The following is an 8,505-nucleotide window of genomic DNA, read 5'->3' as shown; positions in this document are numbered from 1 at the left end:
TCATAAATTCATACCTTTTTTTGACCGTCTTGTTCCCGGGTATTTCAAGTCCTCGGTTTTACGGACTTCTTCTAACCACACTACCGCAGTAGATGGTTCGCAGGTACTAGGCTCCTTCAGCAACAAACAGCACAGCCCTATTTCATTTCCTACCTTAGGGCGTGAAAGGGACTTCAATATTGGGACTTAATAAAGTTTTGGATAAACAAGTTGAACAGAAGCCTAACTTTTTATTGAAGAAATATAGGAAATATTACATAGATATTATTCCTCCGTTGGAGAAGACAACTGTTTAGCCTCTCATAGGATAGAGGACTAGACTCGTTGGGGAAACCCCCATAAACTGAAAGATTAAAATACTAGAAAGATTGAAAACCCTCAAAATAATGCTTTGAAGAGTAGGAGAAATTTTTCTGATGATCCCCTTCTGCTTCATCGCCTCATTATTTATAGGCATCCACGGACTTCAAACTCGGACTCCAACTTGATTTTTTGACGACGTCATTGCTTCCGTCATCCTATTGTCTTTTTCAAATGACGTTATTGCATACGTCATCGCCCCGTCCTTTCCAGCTATTGGTCATTATAGTTTATTGGCCATGTGACTTCCAGTTGTCTTCCTTGTTTTGTTGACTGTTGGCTTTTGTTGTTTTCTACCAACAGTCTTATCCTTTCAACCTTTTACATCGTTTAACTTTTACCTCTCTTGGTAAAAAAATTTTTCTTTCCCTTGTCTTGGTCCGGTTCGGGTTTATTTTTCGTAACCCGAATCTTTATCCCGAACAGGGGCTTTTCTTATTTTTCGCAGCAAAGACACAGATGGTTATGCCATTGCCCAACATGCAACATGTTGCACGTCTTCATCCTTGTGGCTTCGGTTGCTGACAGCTTATTTTCCCAGATTAACATCCTCTTTTTTTCGAATAAGCTTTCAGCAAACTCCGTGCTTTTCCCTGTCATGGAATTTAACAGGAATGATCCAATTACTTTGTTTGAGAAAATCTTGAATGGATACTTGACTTTGTCCATCTCTATGAGACAGACCCATAGTCCCCAAGCTCTCCTGGTAGAGATACTATCTTCACTAATGGCTAATACCAAGGGAGCTTCTCCTGGGGCAGCTTTGATTTTGTTGAAAGCTACCATATTCGGTCTCTGTAGCTTCATGAAATGGAATGCTGGATGAGACCCCTTTCCTGCAGTTTCTGGAGCTATTGAAACAAATTTTATCTCAAGAACATCGCCTCTCTTCAAGTGGGGGTTGTTTTGCCACAAATCAAAGATCGCTCCACTAATCCACTCCGGAAGTTTTGAAATTTTCGGAAAACTCGGTGACATAGTATGAACTGAAGCAAGGGCTCCATAATCATACCATTCTCTGACATCTTCTGGTTTAGACCCTTCTAACATCCAGATTCTGTTATATTTTTCGGATGTTTCGATAATGGTCTTGCTTGGGTTGACTCCTTTGTGGGAAATTAATTTTTTCCACATACGCTAATAATCCTACCAAGCAGAAGAAGATATTAATTCGTTAGTATTAGCCTTAGAGGTACCTGTCATTGGCCTAAGGCTAATCTCTCCCTCTTTAACCCCAGAGGTGCTGGGTTGACTTGAACCTACAGGAGTTTGCACTTCCTGTGATTCAATTGTTACCGTTTCACCAGAGTCTGGTGATAGCCTTGTGCAATCGGTACTTGAATCCGACGCTACAGGTCTAGAGCCCTATACTCTAAAGGCATGTTCTGGGTCATGCTCCCTTAACTTGTGAGTCATCCCCAAAAGTGACGCCTTCCGAATTGGTTCTCGTAGATCATTCCATAGCGAAGTGGATGCTAGTAAGGAACTCCTTATTGCGACCTGGACAGTGTCTAGATTGGCTCTCTGAATTTGTCCGGCAACTTGGGCATTAACTGCTAGCTGTCCGAACTTTCTGTCAAGCTCCTCGAGGTTTTCACGAAGGTGCTTGAGTCTTAACATGATGGAGTTTGCTTCAGATGCCTCCATCTCTTGTCAGGAAATCTCCAAGAATATTTTCATGAGATTTTATAACGACAATATTATAACAATAATATTGGCATTCAGCCTGCCATCTGATAATACGAGCTTTCTCTATTTTCGATTCTAATTTGTTCTTTAAGAAAGCTTTAACATTAGTATTATCAACTTTTAAAGTAAATTCTTTGGCAAGTAAAAATAAAGGCCATTTTTTAAAAGCCTTCCAAACCGCAAAGAATTCTTTTTCATTGATGTGCCAAACTTTAGCTTGTTGTTCTGAGAACAACCCTCCTGTATATCTACAAGGTTCTTCCCATGTAGTTGTCTTCTTCATGAGCACTGCTGCCCATCTATAATCATTGGCGTCTGTATAAACTACCAATTCATCCTCGTCCTGTGGTATAGCAAGCTTTGGCAGGTTACTGCAGACCTGTTTTAGCTCACGAACCCTTTTTGTGTGGATTTCTTCCCATTTCCACTTTGAACTCTCCGTTTCTTTCAAGAGTGGTCGGAAATCCTTTCTGTATCTTGCAAGGTCCTTAATGAAGATCCCTGCAAAATTAACAACTCCCAAGAAGCTTTGCAGATGCTTCTTGTCTTTGAGCGCATCTGGAAAATTGTGGATTTTCTCCACAATATGCTCCTGTAACTCAATCCCTGTTTCGTCAATAAGAATTTCCTAGAAATTCAATTTTATTGACAGCAATAGTAGCTTTCTTTTCAGAAAGAACTAATCCTTCTCTGTGGCATGCATCAGAAAATATTTCAAGATGTTTAATATGTTCTTTCATATTTTTGGATGCGATTAGTATGTCGTCAATATAGACAAACATGAACTCAAAATAATCTTTGAAAAGCTTATCCATTTTTCTTTGAAATATCTGGGGTGCATTAGCTAAACCCATTGGAAGCACATTCCAGATGTATTGTCCCTGTGGTGTGGAGAATGCAGTAAATTTCTTTGATTCACTCTCCATTTTAATCTGATAGAAACCAGATTTGCAATCGATTTTAGAAAACACTTTTGCTCCTTTAATGCAATCAATTAAGTGTTCTCTACTAGGAATGTAATAACCATCAAACTCTAAAATCTTATTAATGCCTTGATAGTTAATAACCAACCTGGGTTTACCTCTCTTGATCTCGCCATGGTTTCTTACCAGAAATCCAGGGCTACTGTACGTAGAGATTCCAGGCTCGATGAGTCCAAGACTGATATGCTCTTTGATAATCATCAGCATATCTTTCTTATCTTCCATATTCATCTAGATAGGTTTGTATCGAATGTACTCATATTTGCATTCTTCCTTAAGCTTTAGAGTAGCTTCGATCTTGTTTCTATCCCACCATGCCAGAGGATTTTCGCTGAAGTTCCTCTGGATAAGCCTCTTGACATTCTCAAGAGAAAGCCTACTTTCTCGCTGATGTCGAGTGTTTCATTCCCAGTAGTGCTTCTTTAAGATTTAGAATTTCCTCCTTGGATTCCTTATAGAAGCTATCGTTGTCTATGAGTCCCTGTTGCCTGAAAGACAAAAGGACCTTACCAAATTTGCTCTTATCCTGTATTTTTGGATGAGTTAATTTGGCATCAAAATCACCACGTTTGCTGCGAAAATTTATTAGCATTATCCTGTTGAATGCATTTTCTCTTCGCAATACTTGTATCTCACTACCACAGTTAGTAGTAAAGATTAACAGATTCCTTTGATTATCCTGCATATATCTTGCAAATGTTTGAGTGAAATTGTTACCTAGTAAGATATCGGCACCTGTATCATGAAAGTAAATAGGAGGTGTTTTTACCCTAAACCAGGGTGATCCAAACGCTCCTCCAATCATGATCTTGGCTTCTCGTATTTCCTTATTGAGTATCAGGATTTTTTGTGAAAAATCCCTTCCTACAATGACGGGTAAGGTTTCCCTTGCTTCCTTAGGGAAAACTCCAGGTTTTGCCGTACAAATACCTGATTCTGAATCAATATAAGCTGTAAAATACTCCGTCTTATATTGATCATACAACATACCAACAGATATGGTGACACCATCAATCCTTATGGTGACACCATCAAGACTGAATTCCATTCCATTACCTTTTCTTCCCCATGGTTTATGATCTTCGAGGAAACTTAACCCCAAAGTCATATTCCCATTTTCTCTTCCTGCAACACCTGCAACTAAAATTTCATGGCCTGCTATTTCTAACATGCCTTCATATCTTCCAACAATAGGTTGTTGCAAATGATATAAGTCATCACAAGGGAAAAAATTCTCTTTCTTAGTGATGTCAAATATAACTTGTATTTCTTTCCATCCTTCAGGGCATCTAAGTTTTACGTTATCTACCCTAATCTCTTGAGGAGTTAAAGCTTTTAATAATTCTTTCTCCTTTCCTTTATAGCCTGTAATCCTATCTTCCGAAAAGGACATTCGACTACTGAAATCAGTTTTAGAGCTAAGTGTTTTATCTAAAATTGGGTGATCTTTTATGATGATATCAACACCACCTATTCTAGGTATCTTAATAGGATCTGGTGTCATGACCTTGGCGAACTCCTTGAAAATTCTAGGAATCTCAATATACTCTTTCCTAAGAAACAAATCTGAATGATGCGTATTGGAAAGGGCATATGCAATTCTATAAGTTATAGAATATGGTCTATTTCCTTCTCTCATTAGATCTTTTCTTTTAAAATCTTGATGAAGGGTTAAAACTCTACTAAAATCTTGGTTTGCTAGGTTGTATACAATCCTAGGATGAATGTCAAACATCAGTTTTCCTGCATACAATTACCTATTATTGTTCCAAGACAACCATCTCTTAAGTTATTGATTCTTCTATCCATTATTGATAAATGTATTTCTGAATCAATTCCTTCCTTAAAAGTTGCTTTTATTAATACTTCAATAGTTCCTATGTGGATCCATTTCATAGTAATAGCTACTTCTTCTCTAAGCTTACTCAATTCTTCAAGAATTTCTTCTTTAGGAATTAACTGCATTTCCATGACATTACCAGTAAGTTCCATAGGTATAGCAAACTCACCTGAACTTATTTTGTAGATTATGTGATGCTTCCTTTGGTTCAGTCCTATCTGGTTCAAGACTTTTCCAATTCCTCCAATCCTAAATCCATCGTATGGGCTGAGGTTGGAATCTTGCCGCATGATTCTTTACATGATTTTGTTTGACACCGTCATTCTGGAAAAGAATCCTGATAGGCTTTCGGTTGTTTGAAGCCTATCTCCCTCGTTGTAATTATTCTGACTCGGTTGAAGATCCATCCGAATCAGTTTCTATTTCTTCCTCATAGACACTTTCGTCTGATGGAAGGTCTTCGAATTGGTAAATAGGTACCAAGCCGCCATAGTAGACTGCATCCAAGATGTCATCTATGGCTTCAAATCTTCGTAGTTCACCACATTTCTGCGCGCAGTCCGGAGATATATGTTCTTTTGCTCCGCAGGTTCAGCAATTGCAGTCTTTGAAACTTTCATTGGCTCAGCTATGGGCCCGTCTGAAAGTTCTTCTTATAGGGGTTCTTCCAGTGGATCTTGCATCTGTTCGTCTAGATCCTTGGGATGAAACCCTTGCTGGTCCTGTTTTTTGTCTCGATTTATATGTTCTGGCTTTGGACTTGGACTACCATGATCTCCGCCGGGAAAAGGTTCTTCTGGAACTCCTTGGGTAGAAGTCATTATTCTGCTTCCTCCTTTTCCTTGGCTCACTTGATTCTCCTATAATAGTTGGAAAATCATTGTTATCACAACAGAGAGGGGTTCGTTTGATTTTACCTCTCAATCTTTTCATATTCTTCTGGATGGATGCTTGATAACACCAATCCTTCAGTTTGTCTTTAAGGAAAGCCATTCTTCGCGCCACTGAATCTAGTTGTCCTTCGGGTACTTTGTATGATTGGATCAACATTTTCCTCCATAGACTGCATATCTTTGCGAAGAACATTGGAGCTGCTACTTCCGTTGCTACTCCACTTTGGAAAAAGTACTTGCGAAACCAATAGATGTATTCATCTACTGCGCAAATACTTCTAAGTTCAAGGCTGAAGAGAGCCTATGCATATTCTCTAGCCTTTTCTGCTCTACTTCCTTCGAAATATCCATCTCCAATGAAGTGTATCTTGATGAGCCTTCCTAGCCGGTCAGCTATCGCGCCTTTCGAATCTCCGGCAAGGATGCTGGCTTTGGTATCTTCTGGGGTATTATCCCGTCCGATCTTTACAGATCCTTCCAAGCTCAACTCCACAAGCTTTATGAAGTTTTCTTTGTCGAGCTCTAGGGTAGTTGCTGCTATCTTAATTGCTGCAATCCATTCGTCTATCAATTTCTCGGTATTTCGGAAATCGATAATATCCAGGTTCAGTATAGCGCCATATGGATGTAAAGGCTGGAGCATGGTCCTCGCCTAAGGTGTATTTTCAGGCACACTTTTTGGATTTCTCCCTGGATTTTCCTTTAGCCTGGTTCCCACAAATGTTGGAGTGGTATTAGGGTGGAAATCTGCACTTTCCCTCATCGGTTGATCCTGTGGAGGTTCATTAGAGCATGTACTTCCTTCCGACGGTAGTAATGCTGGAGTGATCTCATTCATTTGGATATTGACTAAATCCACGATCCCGAGTTGGGAAAAAGATTCAGCCAATTCTTGTAGATCTGATAGATCCGCTCTTGTTACTTCCATTATTTTATAGTTTTAATAGAAGCAATAATCAGATCTTCTCTTGACTTCGGCTTTGGAATCTCTGTGGCCTTCGAATCTGTAAGTCCCTCGTGTAGATCTGGAAGGATCTTAAGGACCTTGTCCACCTTTTGGCTCAAGGATTCTATTTTCACAGGTATATGTATTAACCTATGTCCATAGTCTTGAACCATCTTTTGTATCTCTCTCAGATCTTAGGAGATCTTTGATGTATCCGGCTCAAGTTCTTTCCAATTAGTCATAATTTTTAAAACTGAAATTATGTAGGAATTTACCCGTTCTATTTCTCCTGGCTGGGATTCTACCATGGACTTCAGTGGAATGTATACGTCTCACTGCATTTCCTGGTAGTACTTGTCGGACTTCAAAATTTCTCAGCCACTCTTGTTTTTCTTCTGGCATGAGAAATTTTGGATCAATCCTCTTGGGACTGTTGTCACATTTTTCAAGAATTTCCATGAGAAATTCTCTTCTTTGTATTTCCAGAATCTGAAAATACTCCCTGTTTTCAGAATAACTCGAACTTTCGTTCGGTTCCATTTTCTCTTTGAAAGTCTCCTCCATTAGTGGATAAATAATACCAAAATATAATATAATCATATATTTCTTCAATAAACCTAGGCTCTAATACCATTCTTGACGAGCATGAATGGAAAAATATGCATTAGAATGCAAAATAATTGAAACTGGACTAAACTGCACATTTTAAAGCTGGAAAAGGGTAAAATTATCCAAAAATTGGCCAGATTTGTGGGGAGAACTAAAATTGCAAACTTTTTGAAACTTACGGGACTAAAATTGTCAGTCCTATAGTTACGGGACCAAGAACGCCACCCCCTTTACTTACAGGACTATTTTTGCAATTACGCCTAAATTGATACATGAATTTTTTCAAATGATATAATTGATACCCGAGTGATACATGAGTTTTTATAAATGCCCCAATTGGTACTTAAGTTTTTACATATCTCTATTTAGAGTACTTTATAATGACAAAATTATCCTTTTAATCTAACTTAATTTTTGTATATATCCATTTATTTGTAGCACAATATAGTCCTACGATTGAATAAACTATACTATTATAATAATTTAGATGATAACAATAAGTAATAGTAAATTAGTATAGTATATAACAATAGTAATGTTTTTAAAAATTAAAAGTTAAAAGACATTTTAAGCAAAAAGTAATTTTTTTTATTTAATTTCTAAAATATTATAATTTAAGAAAATAAATATATTAATACCAAGATAAAAAGTTTACCTCTTACCTCGACTTCATAATACACAAATCCCGCATATTCCTTATTTTCCCAACTATGAGGAATATGCGGAATTTGTGTGTTATGAAGTCGAGGCAAGAGTTAAACTTTTTTATTTTTTTAAGACAATTATTGTCCCGTTTTGGTTCTAATAGAAGCAGCAATTTGTCTCCTAAGATACGACTTACAATCTCAAAGTAGCAGCATTACAAATTTTAAAAAACGGCAAACTAAATAATATTTTAGAACTCTCTTAATAAAATACAACATGCTTTTATATGCTTTTATTGGCAACACATTGAAATACTCTAAAATGCCTTCCAAGTTGAATGGGATGAACTTGTGAAAATGAAATAAATATGGGAGCCTATTTGTAGAAGTTGGAAAGGTATCATCTAATGGACATGTCCAGTAAAAAAAGATGCATTTGAAAGGTTATAATCTTTCATCTTAATAGACAATCATTTCAGCCAAAGAACATATCACTTTACTTGAATGGACGCATCGTTTGAACCAAATGACACAACTATTG

The sequence above is a fragment of the Sesamum indicum genome, linkage group LG5 (genome assembly GCF_026168435.1).
Source record: "Sesamum indicum cultivar Baizhima isolate 11 linkage group LG5, ASM2616843v1, whole genome shotgun sequence".
NCBI classification, from domain to species: Eukaryota; Viridiplantae; Streptophyta; class Magnoliopsida; order Lamiales; family Pedaliaceae; genus Sesamum; species Sesamum indicum.
Note: the sequence above shows the minus strand (reverse complement) of the source record.